At 39.0% G+C, this 18,688-nt stretch overlaps 1 protein-coding gene across 1 annotated transcript in view; it reads right to left on the bottom strand.

The window, feature by feature from the left end:
* Positions 1 to 18,688, bottom strand: part of MAN1A2 (mannosidase alpha class 1A member 2) — a 132,753-nt gene that overhangs the window by 51,443 nt on the left and 62,622 nt on the right. The window lies entirely within an intron of this gene.

Raw genomic sequence — 18,688 nt, 5'->3', positions numbered from 1 at the left:
CATTAGAGCAGGGTCCTGGCAGTCTTTCATTGCTTTTTTTTTCTCTCCCCTGTCCAGCTGAGGAGGGGAGCGGCAGAGCAGTTTTGATGGGCACCTCGCATCCAGCCAGGGTCAACCCACCACAGCTCCCAAATATGAGATGGCTTGTGCACATTTTGTACATGTAGAAGAAGAAAATCTTTTGCCTCTCAGGTATGGTATCTACTCTGTAGACACACACAGCACCTTTCATGAATAACAGAGACCATCTATCCCCAAGTTTCTTTGCTAGCACAAAGCTGCAAGTATAAACTGATCAGAATCTTCTTAAAGACATCATAACAGCAGTAGCAAGATATCCTGCTTTGAAGATGCAAAAATACTTTTCTACATAAACGGGTATTAATCCCAAGGTAGCTGTTCTGCCCATTCTCAAAATATGGACATTCCTCAGAAAAGTTTTAGAAGCCACTGTAGACTTGGAAAAGTGTTTCCATTTTACATGGCAAAATCTAATACATTAAAGTCATCAATTTACATGGCCTTTACTAGGCTAATGCTTCTTTCTGCAAATACTGTAAAGCAATGGAGGAATTTTTCCCCCTTTCAAAAACAAATCAAGCTGTTTACAGCTAGAAGGAAAGAGAGTGAAAATTGGCAGAAAAAGCAAAATCTAAACCCCAAATCGGATAAGTGGATCCCTCATTAAGATGAAAACAGCAATCAGTATTTACAAACTAGTATGTACAGTAGACCAGCTGTGAGGGCCTGAATAATTTTCTTCCATTAAATTGACGCTTAACATATCAAACCTGCCACCTAACCCGCAATATGAGAGCTTGCTCCTGAGCCTATTAATCCAAGCAAGGCCTTTAAAACATTCACAAGAAAAGGCCTTAAAGATTTCAGCAATTCTTCAAAAGCCTTATTGATGTATCCAGTGACTGCCTAGATGCATGGCTACAGCCCTCAGAAGACTGTATTATGCTAATACTGCTCTTAGGTGTTCCCTTCCAGCACTACGAATGGCAAACAGCACCAAATAGCCTCTGTTCCTAACTCTGAGAGCGATGATAGATGTTTTCTACAAATAAGGAATCTCTTTCATTTATCTGCATAGAGCAGCCTTTGAATCATTCTTATTAAAAAGTAACAAATACCAGACTTCTCTCTAATCTGATGGTTATTAACTAGTGAGAATCTATGGCCATGCAACGTGGCTGGATCTGTAGGCTTGATAGCCCTGGATGATTGAAAAACACATCAGACAAAACAGACACACTGCACAAGTTCACAGAAATGTAGTACACCATCAGTACTACTATTGGTATCAAATCCTGAACACATTTCCTTTGAACACTAAGGATGAAGATGATGGGGGATATGTATCTGATTACTAAATGTAGATTGAAAAACCAGAGCTCTTGACAGCAATACCAGACTCAGACCCTTGAGGAAACTATGTGGTATTCCTTGACCCAATCAGAAATAGGTATCTTTCTACTTTCAGAGTTCAATCTGCAGCAGTAAGCTCGTCACTGCCTCGTGGTGGCTAAACACTCATTTAAAGGTCAACTTCATAGAGAGGACTCTCTGCATGAGCAGAGATTAAGGCTCATGGTGAAAACCAAGCAGCATTATCACCAAAAAAACAAATGAAGAAAACCAGAAGTAGCTTATTAAGCATTGTGGGTTTGATGATTGTTTATACATAAGTCTTACTGCATAGGAAAAAGATATCTGCATGCCAGATGAACAGCTCTAAATTCCTAGATGAATAGCTCTTGACTTCCAACACGCTTTGCCCCTGTAAAGTTTGGGGGCTCCCAGGTTTTACACTGTTCCTAGGGCATTCTCCCCTGAAAGCAGAGGCCATTTTGCCACTGAGAAACAGAAACATTTCCCTCTTTACACATCTGCTTCTAGTAATTTTCATGGATGTAATTACAAAGTCATCTTGTGAGTTGAGGGAGGTGCAATAAGATTCTGGTAACATTTCAGGTATTATAGTATGAAATGAGAGTGGGAGAACACTTGAGGTATATTTCATAGATGTTTGTTAGTGATGATTGAAGTGGTATGCCACAACTAGAATTGGTCCTGGAGAATATAAATCATATTCATGTGAAATTTAGCAAGGCAGTTACAAACTATACTGCCTATAGAGGTGAAATGGTGTAGAAATACATAAATTCAACAACACCTCATCAGCACTGTAGGTTTCTTGAGCTGTAGCAGATGTTCAAGGAGGGAAAATTTGCAGATACTGTAAGACAATGCCATAGCTAAGGTACTATTGCTGTCCTTGGTGAGCTGCAATGACTACCAAAGTACTTGATAGTACACTTAGCATTTCCAAAGGACTGAAACTCTTTAAACAAGAGAAGACTTATTCTGCAAAGGGAATGCTCTATGAATTTATATTACTTTGTGACAGAAAAAAAAAAATCCATATGGAAGTGAAAAATCTAAACCCATCCCAGCGGTCTAAGATCAGAGTCAAAAAACCAAGAATCAACTTGAATCCAGACCATGGTGACAACTTAAGATGGCTATGATGACAATTTGTTCTACTTCCTTTACTTCCTCCCTTCAGATATTTGCACACAATGATGGGGCCTCTCCTGAGCCTTTTTCCTCCTGACTGAACAGACACAGCTCTTTCAATATTCCCTCAAATGAGAGATAATCTAGTCCCTTAACTATCTTTGTCAATCCTTTGCTGGACTCTCTCCAGTATGTTCATGTCTCTTGCACTACGGAGCAACAAAGGGTAAGAACCACCTCCCTTGACCTGCTGGCAAATTTCCTAATGCACACCAGGATACCATTCAGTTTCTTTATTGCAAGAGTGCATTGCTGCACACAGTCAACTTGCTGTCCACCACTTTCCTGCAGAACTGGGCGGTCCTCACATACAATGGTGCATGGGTTTGTTCCTCCCCAGGTGCACTTTGTCCTTGCCCTCACTGAACTGAATGATGTTCCTGTCAGGCACATTTCTCCATTCTACTGAGGTTCCTCTGTGTATCAGTTGCTCTTCCTGGTTTGGTGCCATCAGCAAATTTGCTGAGAGTGCCACCTGCCTCATCATCCACATCATTCCTGAAAACATTGAACAGGATTGGACCTGGGGTGCACCACTAGTTGCTGTCCTCAAACTGTGCTTTGCATGGCTGATTAACACCCTCTGAACTTGTCTGCTGAGATGGTTTTCAATACACCTCACTATCTGCTCATTCAGCCCATACTTCACCAGCTTCTTCATGAGGATCTTAACAAAATACAGTCAGTTCATCATAGGTCATCAGGGTTGGTTGAACATTGAGTTCCCCAATCACCTTGTTGTTCATGGGCTGGGGAATATTTTTCTAAATTAGTTGCTCCATCATCTTTCCAGGGATAGAGGTAAGACTGGCCAAGCTGTAGCTCCCTGGACATTTCTGCTTGCCCTTTCTGAAGGTAGGAGTGATCTAGGGGTGATGCCATCATGCTCATCTTGTACATTAGCTTTGGTGCCCAATGATACTCACTTAAACCTCTGGCTGCAAAGCTACTACAGCTCTGCAAGGCATTCAGCTGTTACATACAAGCAGTTTACACAGGCAGAGGGAAAGAAACTCTGCTTAATTCTAACAGTCTCTAAAATTTTAAAACACTGCCAAATTCACCCTCATGGAAGCCCAGGACTGGTTACATCTGCTGCTGTGAAGTACTCCTGTGCTATGAGAATTCTGGTCTCTCAAGAGCAACAGGATAAAGCAGATAGTACTTAAGCCATTAATATTACATAACTTGATGGTTTGCTCATCTCACAAGGCAATAAATGCTTCATGGAATATTCCTTCTTTGTGAAAAAAGAAACTCCCTTAGTTTTCAAAACATGTAGACTAGGTTGACATTTTCCTTAACCAGGAAAATCACAAACAAGACTTCTACAAACACTTTTTATTAAAGAAAATCACACTGGATTCCTCCCTGAAAGATACACTTTTGCTGACAATTTTAAAGAACAGTAGGAAGGCAAGGAAGGGTGTCCAGTTTCAGATGATGCATGAAATTAGGCGATGTAACACCTAACCTAAACTTCATGGCTACACAAACTTGGCTCTCCTTAGTTTCTCTGCTTAAGGATCCAGAAATTCAGCTTGTAAAAAATTTTCTAATGCAGTGTATCACAATTATCACAGCTTCCAAGGTAAAAGCTGCAACTGTGCTCTGCCCTCTACTTCTGAAACCAAAAGCTCAAGTAAAGCCCACAGGAGTGGACAGGTCCATTCATGCACCCAAGCTGCTTCTTTCCTAGAGGCTCTAGACTGTTTTGAGACGAAAATGCAGGTTGTGATTTTTTGGAATAAGGAACACAGGGACAAAGACTATCAAAAGAAATGGAAGAAACTATCCCATCATAATAACCTAGAAGAACTATCCTAGTGGCGCTTCCTAAGTTAAGAGTTGTACTGAAAAGTATTAAAATGCCTATCTGATCATATTGTTCAGCTACCATCTACAAATGAGTTGTAAAGTAAACACACAAAAATACTTGACCTCCATCAGTTAATTGCAGATAAGACAGATATTGTCAGGTTGACTACAACTTCCCCTATTTACATTTTACAAATTAGCAATTATATATTCAAATGCTTCTTCTTAGATAAAAGATAAATACTCTGGTGATTCTCTACCATCAGCAGGGAAAGATTTGCAAACAGAATTCTTAAGTGATACTATCTTTATCTTCTTCAAAAGTTTTCCAAAGCTGGTTTCCTGGACAAGAGACACGAGGAATCCAGTTACTGTTGACTGAAGCATCTCAGGATGTAATGAAATATTCATAGGTTTCACACTACTGATATTTTTGAAAAACTATATAAGAAAGTCTGTGCATATATTAGCTTATTAGAAATATTCAACATTTTTGCTTTAGAAGATCTGAACATAAAAATTTGGCATGCACTGAACAACCAGCTAATCATATTTGAACTACCTGGCACTGGCTAATAATACTTCAATTAAACTGCATAATTTCCATTTACTTCAATAGCTGTATTAGATTCCTTGGCACAGGTTTCATGCATTTCTCAGTAGAAATGCTACATGTTTCTCAATTTTTAAAGGGCCTTCAAATCCAAGGCACTTTACACCAGTCAGTCAGAATCACAGATGACTTCAAATGCAGAATAAATGTGATGAGAATATGGCATATAAATGCCTCCTCACTCTGATAATTCCAGAAGATGTAGCACACTGCTTCACATCCCATCTAATTGAGCCAAAAACCATGGCAGTCATGAGTTAATTTTCTCTTCTGCTATTATTATCAAGAGTAGTATGCAATTTCTGTTCTTCATCTTTCCTGCTTTTCATATCTCTGGCTTCTTCACTCTAAGTTTACCTGCACAAGCAGTATTAACCTGCCAGTTTAATTACCTTTGTAAAAGAACAAAGCAACAATCTCAAATTTGCAAAGCACACAAACCACAATCACTCATGCTAAGCATAATCTCTTCTTTCCATGGGAGCTACTACAGTAGCAGAGGGAACCAGATGTGAGAGCACGGACAATGTCTGGCTTCTCGTTTAAATGTTCCCCCACTAGTAGCTGGCACTGAGAAAGACTGATTTAAACTGTGGAAAAAAGGAATGGAGAAAGAGAAAGGAGAAAAATTAATTTGAATGGCCATCAGGAAATTGAAGAAAAGAGCCATCAAGGGACAGAAGATCAGCATAGAGCTTTGCCAGCGGGGAAGCAGAAGTGGTAAAGGACAGGGCTTCCAGTCCCCCACCTCCTACAAGGTAAAGTGTCAGGGAGAAGTTGGTAAAAGAAGGGAGCATAAATAGGCAGTGAAGGGAAGAAAAAAAGGCATCAAGAGGAAGGACAGGGAACAAATGGAGATCTAAAGAAGGTAAGACATAAAACGGATGGACTGCCAAGAGTACAGCTGTAAGGAACAGGATTATGAGAAACATCTTACGGAATCTGTCAGGGAAAGAACACTTTCTCATCTCTAAAACATATTCCTAGGAAATAGAATTGACTCCAATATATATCAGTCTTTCAACATGCCTTTGTAGCCAAACACATCCAGGCAAAGCAAATGGTATCAATGCATCTTGGGAGGTGTTGTTTTTTGGTTGTTTTTTTCTATAAATCAATAATGTTTGGTATTTTGGTACTACCAGCTGTTCTACAGAGTTGAGTTACAGACTGCATTTTGTGCCTGAATTTCACAACCCTACTGATGATCCACTCACTCTGTGGTTTTTAAGAAGAAAAATCTGTGTTACAAACCTTAAGAAATGGTTCTGAAGTCAAATAATTAAGCTGCTTCTGCTAAGCTAACAAGTTTTATCAGAATTATTTTTGTGCAACAGAAGTAACCTACTTCATGTGATTATTAATCTCTCTTGACACGGGTTTTCTTTTTGGTAACACCTTTTTCTATCACCTTCTCCACTCATGACAAGTATCTCCTTTATTTCTCATGTATTTTTCTATGCCATGAAATGTATTTCCTATATATTTTTCTTTGTCTTTCAGCCTTGTGCTTCAATTGTCTCAATTTCTACTTTCTTTCTCAGTTATTCCTCTGTCTCCCATTTCTCTTGAATGTGCTGCCAAGCTTTCCATTTTAAATTTCATCTTGATTTCCCCTTTAGTCTTTGCCAGAAATGACTCAGACCCTTTTAGACTGTATTTGCCTTTAAAAAGAAAAGTTAAACAGAGATTAAATTACATATTGTTTTACACTGTGTGCAGTCATTATACACACAGCCTCCCTTCTCCCACTGGTACAATGTGACAGATTATAATGCAAAAATCACAGTCTAGGGGAAAAAAAAAGTAAAAATCACACAGCTTTTACCTCTACAAAAACATATCCCTGACACAATGACAGATGCAAAGCACATTACATTGCACCTGATTAAAGTAAATAGTGTTTGGTTGTTGTTGTTTTTTGGGGGTTTTGTTTGTTTTTTATTTTTGGTTTATGGGGTTTTTTATTAACTTGTTTTTCCAATATTTTATGAGCTTTTCCCAATCAACAGATATGTAGCATATCTACACTTTATCTATCTATATATACGTATGTGGACTGAGTTCTGACAGAAAATTAGTTGGCAAACAAAACCTATGAGCAATGAATTAGTAAGCACTGAATCTTCAGAGTTGCATAAATTTTGCAAGGCACTTGAAAAACCAGACATTTGTTTTGACAAAATGGTGAAATAAATATCCAGACTCCTGCAGCATAATTTATAGTTCTCAGGACCAGAACTATAAGATAAAAATGTTGTTCCTTTATGCCACGCAAACTAAAATAGAAAAGGTTCAAGAGCAACAATCTGATCATCTGCATAAAATAAGAAGTAAGCGTCAATATACCTTTCTACTTAGATCAATAAGCAGTACTTCAATGAAAGATTCCCTTCAGAGAGATATCTGGTCTGCATCCTGTACCACATCCTGGCTATTCATGTGTCCAGGAGGCACAACTACCAGTCCTCTAACTCTTCACAACTTTCTACTGCTTCTATAAATCCTTCTAAGAACATGATTACCAAGAAGCTTGCAACACAACAGCAGCAGTCTTATAAGTCTTATTAGTGACTTCAACGGAAATAAATTTCTCCTCATATCTTAAGTTTCTATTTATAAACCCAAATGCTCATAGGTCTTTTGCCACAGGGTTTCATACCAAAGGTTCAATCTGAGCAGCTTGCCTTTTTTGAGTTTCACATACTCTTCCAAAGCCACAACTACTTGGAACATGAACCCTTATTCTGTCCCCATGTTGGTCTGTTCAACATGGGTTGTTCATTTTTCTTGTAACTTCCAGTCTGCACCTACACCTTTGGCAACACTGAAATGGATTTAATTTACACAGGCCTAGTTGAACAATTTAATTAAATATCTCAGGAGTTTTCTACTTATTTGCCATCTTAACAAGAGCAAAACTGCACTCAGATATAAACTCTTAAGACTTTATTGTCAAGTCACTACTGTACTGATGATCTCTTATTTTCCATTATGTAAATTTCTGGGATAGGCAGAAGAAGTGAAAACAGACTATCTGTCTCACAATTACCTAGGTCACCTTAAAAGACCTTTTCCTAAAATGCACATAGTTGCAATATTTTGATATAGGCACTTATCTTCAATCTTGTGTTTTGAATTGAAAAAAAAAATAAAAAAATCACAGAATATGCTGTGTTGGAAGGCTAGAGAACTTCTTGGTCATTCCTTTAAAATTTTGTTTCTTGACTATCCAATTCACAAATGGTAACAGAATGTTATGGCAGACAGCATCCTCTTGATTCTTAACAGATAAGAAGAGTTCACCATCTTTATCATGTGGTAGGTGCACTCATCTAGAGGCAACATTATTTTTCCTAGATTCTAGTGGCTTTGCTTGGCAGTTATTGTAGCATTCCTGGCATTTATTTTTCTCTCACCAGATCTGTTCTCAGCTAGCATGCAAATTCCTTTTCAAGACAAAAACATAAGAGTTAGTACTGAATGAGAACAAGTTCCAAAAGGCAAAGACAGCCAAAGATGCTCAATTTTAAGGCAATATCATGTCCAGAGTTGTATTTTAGTTCTGTTTCAAAGTGAAAAAAAATCCTGCTGGTAGAACTGTGTTTTCAATTGACAAAAGTATGACAATGCCATACTTCCTTTCTGGATCAGATAAAGCGTGAAAACCCTCAGGAGGAAAGAACAGGAAAACTTGGTGGTAAAAGCTAAAGTGTTACTGTGTCAAGAGTAATGCAAAAAAACAAATGTCTGGAAAAACAACAGGAAGCATACTGTGCTTGGTGTCATTGGTGCCTATCAGTATGTTTCTTAAACTACTGAAGAGGGACAGAAAAACTAACAGATCTGATCAAGAGGAGATACATAAGAATAGTTACAATTACCTATTCCTTCTTAATTTTTACAGCCCTCCACAGGAAGATGACCAAAGAATGAGTTTTAGGAGTAGCTATCACTGCACAGCTATTGTACTTTCTAGTGCTAAAACAGATTGTCCTTTATTTCCCCCAGTTTAAAGTATATTACACTAAGAGGAAAAAGCTATTTCCAATCAGAGTGGAAGAAATGAATCCAGAATTAAGTCAGTTTTCTCTGCTTCAGGTGTCATGCAGCACCAAGATGCAGCAATAAACTGGGTTAAGTGTCCTTTGCCAGTCAAGAAAATGATTACTACAGACCTGGTAAACAGAAACTGCACAAGCATTGCAATCTGCACTGCAGTGAGCAGTGGCAACGCCCAATATGAGACAATGCTTTAAAAGTCAAAGAAAAATAGAGGTTTTTTTTGAGGCTGTGTCCTGTTAAGAGACCAGTGAGCTGTCACAACTACTTATGAATAAGCAGCTCATCTCCTGGCAACAAGCTCAAATCTCATCTTCATTGAACAGGACATACACAATGCTGTTAACTCTTCGGAGATTTTCACCCTTTGAAAACTTAATTTAGATAAGCCTTAAAGCTTTAATTTAGGTAATTTTATCAGTACATGTAAGAATTCTGTGAAACCAGTAGACACAGTAGGTATTGTCTTACTTATTGAAAATCTGTATTTTATATATTTAGGTTGATTGTTGGGGATATCCATTGACACACATAACATAATTTGTCTAACTAGTATTGCTGAATGGAGGAGATGCTGCCTGTCAGATTCCTGGAAAGGATTAGTTTGATTATCTGTTGATAGAGAATCAGGTACTTAACATCCCTCATGCTCTACTTTAAATGAGATTTGAGGCTGGATTTATCCACACAAACGATATTACTATTTTGCTCAGAAAGAGATGTCAATTTGATGGTGTTTAAAAAGATGAAAAAAACAGTCATGTAAATGAACTGCTTTATATCTAAAGCTGACAAAAGTAACCACAGTAAACTATTAAACATTTTTACATTGCAAATACAGTAAATAACTTTGTTCAACAAAAATAAAAAAAATAAGCTACCCTTTTTACTGTATTAATAAATCAGCAGCAGACAAGAACACTTTGTCATAATGGTCTAAGTGTCCTCCTGCTGCTATCACACAAGAGGCATTAGAATAATATTCACTTTGTTTTCCTTACTTGACGCTGTTCCTCAAACACAGCCATGTACACTGTGCAACAAGCGACCCTCTATCCATCTCCGGGCTTTTGTCATTCCATGCAGTACTGCTAGCAGGAATATTTTATTTCCAACTGCCAGTCATGCCGCAAGTTTTAGTGATTTGTGAAGCTTCACTTCATGAAAAAAAGCAAGCATTCAATGGGTCATTTGTGCACTCTCTCCTCAGACAAATGCTGTTCGGACCAGAGAATTCTTAGTTACTCTAAAGGCAAGATGGGGTCACTCCTGCATACCCTACAAATCTCTTATGTGTTGCAGTCTGCAAACACATGCAAGAACTGGAAACAACTTTCAAATTCTGCTGCAAACAGCTGCAGATGAACTTCTGTGGGGAGCAATTCTGAAGCCATGGACTCAACATTTGGTTTTGTTACAGACTTTCTATCAAATACTAGTCAGAAGAGTTAAATCCAAGTTTTAAGAGACCACTGTGACATCTTGCTTCAGAAAATGTGCTGAATTCTCAGAAGCTTTAGGGACTAATCTGTGAGGGCCACAGGCACTCAGAGTGCTAATTGCCAAGAAAAGGTAATGTCATACTGCTGATCACTGAAGCACTCCAAATCCAGTAACTATCTCCAGTATTTTTATCCTCAAGTCTATCCACTTTGCAACTATGAATGCCTGAAATGAGCATGACAACACACACTCTCACAACAGTGTAAACCCTCATGACATTAATGGGACATATGTCCAATCAATTCCACAGAAAAGACGGGGAACAGGAAGTTCATCCTGGGTGCTCATAAAGACAGGTGTTTTACACACACACACACACACACACACACACACACACACACACACCTGCCAACTCTCCTGCACGGCACATATGGGTGATAACGAACTAGCTCTTCCCCTGTGATGTCCCCTCTGGCTGAGGTTGCATTTTGTGCATTTACAGGACACAGCACTACTTCCCAAGCACCCTGGAATGTAGTGACTATCTCAGACACACAACAGATGAGTGCTGGTAGCATGATACTACAGTCAGCACACACACTGCTTTAGAGAAAGTCTTAGCCCAAAACAACCAGCTTGGCAGATGCATTCTAGAGCCTATGATGCAATTTTTTAAAAAAATCACAGAATAAGCACATCAAAACAAGCAATGGCTTCTTAAGGATCAGAAAATAAAACAGGCTTACTCACTGAAACAAGCATTAAAGAAATTTGTTTGTCTGTATAGATGTGGGCTTTATTTACATGTTTTTGTACTATTTCTTCTTTACTGTTCAGAAAGATGGGGAAGTCCACACGTTAAAAGGATCCATCTTAATTTGGATAAAATCTAGGTACCTGAAAGTCTACAGTGAAACAAAACAGATCCATGTAACATCATGTTCCTCTGACTCTTAGTCTCACTTACCTACACCTCTTCAGCCTCCTGACAATGACATGCATTTTGCATCCTGCCTCTCCTACTTGGAGACATAGCTCCAGCAAGTACCTGGATATGTTTGCTCTAGGTATTCTCTTTCAGTGTTAAGAGGATTTTATTTCCTGCTCTCCATATAAACAGTATCTCATACATATCTTAACACATATTATGAGAAAACAGAAAACACTGCATGCTGAGAACAAACATGGGAAATACCAAAATCCCTAACCCAGGCTGAAACTGCTATTTGAGGGAGTTTACCAACTCCCACAGGTGACGCCAAGCCCCCGAAGGGGTCCACAGTCATGAGGGCTCACCACCACAGCTAGCCACCAGTTAGCCACACATTGTTACAGACCCAGGCTGGGCTGTAGCCATGGGGAAGGGGCAGACTTGATATACAGAAAGTAGAAGACTCCCTTCTCTCTTGGAGAGATGCTGATAACTCTGTAAGTATCAGTGGATACTTTTCTGCTTGGCTAGGGCTTGCTGTGTAAGAAGTAAGTATGCCAAGCCCCTCTGGAAAGACAAACTTTTTTAAACCAAGAAGTGGTCCCCCAGCATGGAGAGGAAATAGTACTCCAGGATTATTAACCTTTAGGGAAGATGTCACAGTATCCAGAGATAGCAAAAACGCCTGTGACTGGGATCACTGTGAAGAGATTACTACTCTTGTAGATTTGCTCAAAAAATTGGACTTTATCTATTTCTCAAGAAGTTGGACAGACATTTGGCAGGCAATCACATTCATTCTAGCAGTGGGTATCATCAATGCTGGAGGCTATTGGGCAGGAGCCATAGAGGAGCAGTGACAGCAATTCATCAAATACAGCTGTAAAAAAATCGGATTTTGAACACAGCAATAACCTGGTACAAGGCTGTTCTTTATCTTACTTAGGCTTTATTACTCCAGTGATCACTCCCTGTGTTTAATTACAGGATGATGCTGCTCGTACGCAATACTTGGGCTCTGCAGATGTCTGTCCCTCCCTCCTTGAACGAATTCCCATTTGGAGAGTAGAAAGTTCATTTACAGTGTGTTCACAAAGACTTGGAAGTGAAAATACTGCTCATGGCAGGGTTCAGTATCTATTACTGCTGCCTTTTGGATGGGTTTCAGAAATGAGGAACAATGGATCCTGCAAGATGCTCTAGGAATCTCCATCTGCCTTTATGACCCCAAATAAGTTCACACACCCAATATGAAGGAGTGAAGCTGGTTTTGGCATTGTCATCTGTGAAATCTTCCTCATACTGACTGCTCCTTCACTAGCCAGGTCTGGGGACAGCACAGCAATAATTGCAACTCTTGGACCACTCGATGCAGCACACCAAAAGAAAATCCAACTTCTTTTAAAGATTCCAGTGTGATATCCTACATCAGTTTGCAACAGACCTTTTACTGTTTTAGTCCTTAAGGACACTTGGTCTCCAGGTAGTCTACTCTTAGAAATTCTACATACAGACACAATGATCATGGATCTATTTCATAAATTCTTCTGCAGCTTATTGCTGTAGTCTGTTGTCAAGCTTCATTCTTTCAGCATTAACACAGAGAGATCAGCCAACTCATTTCTGCTTTGTGCCATTCATTCTTACTGTTTGCCTGCTTGTTGCTTTTTTGCACCAGGAGTTGAAAGTATTGTGGACAGGCAATGATTTTACAAAGCAATGCTCCTATCCTCCCTCAGAAATCAGTATCAGCTACCCTGATGCCCAAAACGATCCAGATCCACAGATGTGACTGAAAGAAGTGGAAGAACTTAAAATCACTCATACACCAAATAAAGATCAGTTAGATAATTTGTGTTGAAAAAAAGAATTTAAAAATACCAACATCCATATTGAAGAGAAAAACCCCATGTTACCCAGAGAAAAACCAAGCACCAAACATGAGTGATCTTGAACTAGACAGACACCATAGGAGATCAAAGAATTTCAGAGGCACATCCTCAGAAACCAGCCATACACTGTGGGTTCATTTCCAAGTAACCTCCCTGGAAAACTATAGAAAACTGTATGATCCAATCTAATAAGGCTACAACTTGCAATAGCAATACAAGTAGCTTTATCTTGCTCTAATCTCCTTGTATACATGATACTCTTTCATTAAGCATTTCTATCCTGATGCTGTTAAAGAAAAGAGTGATATCAAGATACTTGATTTTATTAGTGCTGGATACTAAGTAAAAGAAAATCACAAAGAACACAAAACATTCTTATACAGGAAGTCTAGGGAATTAACTTAGAATAAACAAAGAAGTCTACTGTTCTGGGGAAAATGCTAAACAATGCCTTGCTAGGCATCACTGAAAACTATAAAAAACACATGGATTCATAAAGACAAACATTAAATTTGTGCCAGAATGAAGCACGAAAGAAAGAAAGAAAATCTCTTAATGTAGCCACATTAAAAAAAAATAGTTGTTTTTTTCTGTTGTTGTTTTGTTTGGGGATTTTATTGATAGTTTCTATTAGTTTGTTTTTTAAATCATGTAGGGCTGGTTTTCATCCTAAGATGCCATACTCAATGTTTGCTCCCAACTAGGCATACGGAACATTTAATTTATACTTATTTCTGTTACATTATCAGCTGTATCATAGTGTTGTCCCCCACCCCCACCCCACAAGCATAATGAAGATTGTATGTAGTTCTTAAAGAAATTAAAGGATTATTGCAGGGATTACTGAGAAACAGTCTGGCTCAATTTAGATAAGAATTCATTATACATTTTACCATCAATATGTTATTTTGGACTATTAATTCTATTTGACAGATGCTAAGGGGAAAGCACAGTGGTGCTTCTCAACTCACAAGGTAGAAAACCGGCAGTTCACATGCTTTAACTACAATTCTGTTTGATCAAAATGTAAAATATAAAAATGTTAACCATTCTATCACAACCTGGGGTAGAAAGCAGCGCCTATTTTCACAGTATATGTCCCAGTCACTCCCAATTCTAGTAAGCAACTCTCAAACCCTATACCTCAAAAATATTTAATTAGTGGCTCCTTATTGAATATAGGAACAATGAATTTTGCATTTCTTCTTTAGCTATTTAGGTACTTAAGAGATTATACCTATTAGCATACAATTTAATCAAGAATAACAATGAGTGAACACTTTGCATTGGTTGCTTACTGGAACTGGGGGAAATCTCTGGCATACAGCAAAATACAAGAGAGTCTGCCTGGAGAGGCTGAATTCTTGTCAAGGTCTTTTCCAAACTTGATAATCCATTATTTTATGACACATAGCACTCCCAGGAGAGATCATGCTTTTTTCCTTCATTTTTTATTGAGCCTCTTATTCTTTCACAGAATTGGTCAGATTAGAAGGGACCACAGGGGATTATCTGGTCCACCCTTCCCTTTATTTAGTTTGGCAGTGTAATTTCAAAAGAAATACATTAAACCCCCCCAGTCATACTGAAGACCTTAATACCATTTGCAGCTCTGAGGGCCCAATAAAAGAAGATTGTGGACCTGTTGGAGGAGGTCCAGAGGATGGTCACAAAAACTATCTGAGGGCTGAGGCATGTCTCCTTTGAAGGCAAGCTAAGAGCTGAGGTTGTTCAGCCTGAAGAAGAGAAGGCTCCAGAGGGACCTTATAAGCACCTCCCAGCACCTAAAGCGGGCCCTAGCTTCCAAGGGAGATCAAGAGGACTTCCTACTATGGCCTTTAATGACAGGAGGAGGGACAACTGTTTTAAAACTGAAAGAGGGTAGGTTTAGAGTGGATATTATCACAGAACTGTTTAAGTTAGAAGAGACCCTTAAAGATCAACCTGTTCCAACCCCTGCCATGGGCAGGGACATATTCCACCAGAGCAGGCAGCTCAAACCCCTCTTAGGGCCCTATCAGGAAGGTATTGTTACAATGAGGGTAACAAGGTTGTACTGCCCAGGGAAGCTGCGAACACATCATCCCTGGCAGTGTTCAAGGCCAGATCAGAGAGGGCTCTGAGTAACGTGGCTGTTGAAAGCTGTCCCTTCCTATGGCAGGGGGCTTGTTCTAGATAATCTTTAAAGGTCCCTTCCAACCCAAACTATTCTATGATTCTGTATTTCACTGTTTTAATGTATATTCATTATATATTCCAATAATGTCCCCTCAATTAGAAAAAAGAGAAAAGTCATTGCCTCAAAGAATTTCAAAATCAATGACAGATTGAGACCTCATTTCTCTGTGGGAAATGAGACAAAGAAGGCACACTATTTTAGCTGATAACACACCTAGCCAGACACCAGATGGCCTGTCCACAACCAGCCAGGAGAAACATACTGTACAGAGGATTTAAACAAGGGCCCCCCAGACTGCACACCTACAACCTCTGCCACCAGAGAGGTATCAGTGTTGTTTCAACTTCAGAAGACTGAAACAGAAGACATGGGCAAATTTTCCTCTGTGTCAAGGTTTGCAGTTGTATCTTGATTATCTTCTACTCAAAAGGCATGCTGAGATTGGAAAAATGGAGAAAGATAGTAATCTTTCACACATCAGGAGAATTGCCTGTTAGACAGGAAAACAATTTTGTCTCCCTACTTTAGCAGAAAGGTACAGTGAGGCAAGACAACCATGACATTTGCAGCAAAATGCATCCTTCTCAAGCTTTAGCTTTACATGCTCATCACTCATGAAAGTCCAGCAGAAATTCCCACATGTGAAAGGCTGAGCTGTTAAAAAATTTACACACGTCAGTGTTTCACAAAGAAAGGCCTGTGACTCAACACTGGACAGGACAAGCCCTACAGCATTTTCAGCCAAGCTGTCAGCTGCTAAAAACAGCAACTTTATTTTTGGTTGTATGGGAGATATATTTCATTATTCACCCATTCACTGCAGAGAGTAAGAGGGAACCCTTACTGATAAAAGGACAGAAATACTCACAATCTTAACACAAAAGGCTTAAAATCCTACCATTAGCTATAATCAGCGTTATTAAAACCATGATCTCAGTTGATGCTCCTCCAAGTAACAGTACTAACATGACAGTTTAAATACAGCATGGAAGCCACAGAGTCGTGCCACTAGACATACTAAATAAACTTTAAAACCTGACATGTTTTCAATAAAAGCATTTAAAAGGACTATTTAATCTAAATTAATAATCTGCCATACCTGAAAACTATGACCAATAGCTACCATTATGAATCAATCAGATAAAATCCTATCAAGGACAGTTACCCTCTCCCTACAAAGGGCATTGTAGATAAACCACAATGACTATAAAATTCTCCAGATGTGGCCATTTACAAATTATTAAAGTTCCACAGCTGATGTTGAGTCTTGGACACTGTTTTATGGTTGTCTCTACAGATCTTTATCAACACTAAGTGATAGGAGTCAAAATTAAGTAAGAACAGCTTTTGTAAATATCACCAAACAGCAGTAACTCCTGTTGCAGATCTAAGCAGAATCTGTATTTCTTAAAAGGAGAAAAATGGAATTAATTCAAAGCAGCAGTTCATCGTACTAGACCTTACTTTAAATACATCAAACAAGACATGCAGAAGTATGGAAAATCAGTATGAAAACCTTTTAAAACCAATCTAGCAACAGTCTTTCAGAAGAGGGAGGCTTGGAGGTAGGAAGACGGTAGCTGGAGTATCAACACGGTGTGGTGAGTATGATCAAGTAAATGACGGCTTGATGAACAAAGAAATGATACCTACCAAGAGACAGTAAGGTGTCTCTTGAAGGTGCAATGTTCACAGTCTGATCAGGCAGAACACCCAAATGGCTGGGAACAGGCTTGTCTGTCTTAGCAAGGCTAGAAAGTGTCTCCTCACATGTCTGAATGCAGTGAATAAAGAAATCAAGCATGTCCCAATCCTGAGCTAAGGAATATGTTCCCTTCTTGGGGAAGAGAGAGGACCAGATTGGAAGTCACATCTCAAGCAACCTGTTTCCAGCTCCAAGGAGCTCCCAGATGCAGGTGTCTCTCCTGGGCTCAGTTGCTGAAGAGCCTCAAAATTCCTTGCTTGTCATATCCACAGCGACAAATTGAAGAGAAACCCCATCCAACTTGGCAAATGGAGCAGTCTCTCAAGATACCCAAAGCAATCCTAGCTGCCACACTATTTTGAAAGAAATGCAGTCTGAGCACTTTTTTTAGCAGTTCTTTAGGAAAATAAAGATGATACATATGGACATTTGACGGGAATAATCCTGTATCACAAGTCATACAGCATTTGAAGTCTGTTGGAGAGAATGATGCCATAAAAATTTTGAAAACAAAAGACTCAGCCTAGCCAACATTTAGGAAAGAAAGGGTAGATGCTTTCTAAGAAGGAAAGAAAATAAAGCTATTTAAGCAAAGGAGCTTGTTCTGACTCTACCAAGAGGTTAGAAGCAAATTTAAGAAGGAATACTCTGCTTTACAAATGCAGGCAAAAAATACATTTTGGCAGTGTTTGGCTGCACCCATCTGGATACTGGGGCAAAAGAAGTTCCTTTTAAGGGGCTTGTGCAAAAGTGCAGTATCAACCTATACAAATAATCCAGCTATGAAAGTATCATCCTTGCTTCTTCTCTGAGGTTTTTCATATCCACAGTAGATGCCTCCAAGGATGCATGTTCCAGTTTGAAGAAGGTGAAGCAGGGACACTGGATGAAAAATAAACCACCCATTTCTTTCAAGATATACACAGGATTTTTGCTTTGACACTGAGCTCTTCTTCCTAAGAGAAGATGCTCATAAAAGAGAAAATTCACAGATGCCAGGATGATGCCAAAGAAAGAGACAACAAATTATGAGTTTTCTCTGGGTTGCCTTTAGGGCTGCAGTCTTAAAATCCCTGAGAACTTGTTGGTATGTATGTGGTGCTTCCCTAAACAAAAGAAGAAAATACTTAAGAACACCTGAAAGTCTTAAGCCACAAAATATGTCTGGTAGTGGGCTACAGAAGCGTCATGAAAAATAAAGGACAAAACCAAAGAATCAAAGACACAGGCAATAGATTAAAGACAGGTAGCTCCTAAGACATGGGAAGAGCTGGGGGTCAAGCTCTAGTCTTGTTGAAGTATGTGAAGTAAGAGGTCACAGCACTGTGACTACTGGACTAAGGAAGTCCATTGTTGCAAGTCTTTGAGGACATGCATCCTGTCAATCTAAGCATGTCTCTATATCTTTTTTAACAGAAGTTTCAGAAGTTGTATAAAATTGGCTTGTTATTTCTCAGTT

The sequence above is a fragment of the Cyanistes caeruleus genome, chromosome 3, assembly GCF_971803275.1.
Source record: "Cyanistes caeruleus chromosome 3, bCyaCae1.hap1.1, whole genome shotgun sequence".
In the NCBI taxonomy this organism is placed as follows: domain Eukaryota; kingdom Metazoa; phylum Chordata; class Aves; order Passeriformes; family Paridae; genus Cyanistes; species Cyanistes caeruleus.
Note: the sequence above shows the minus strand (reverse complement) of the source record. Positions and strands in the feature narration are given on the sequence as shown.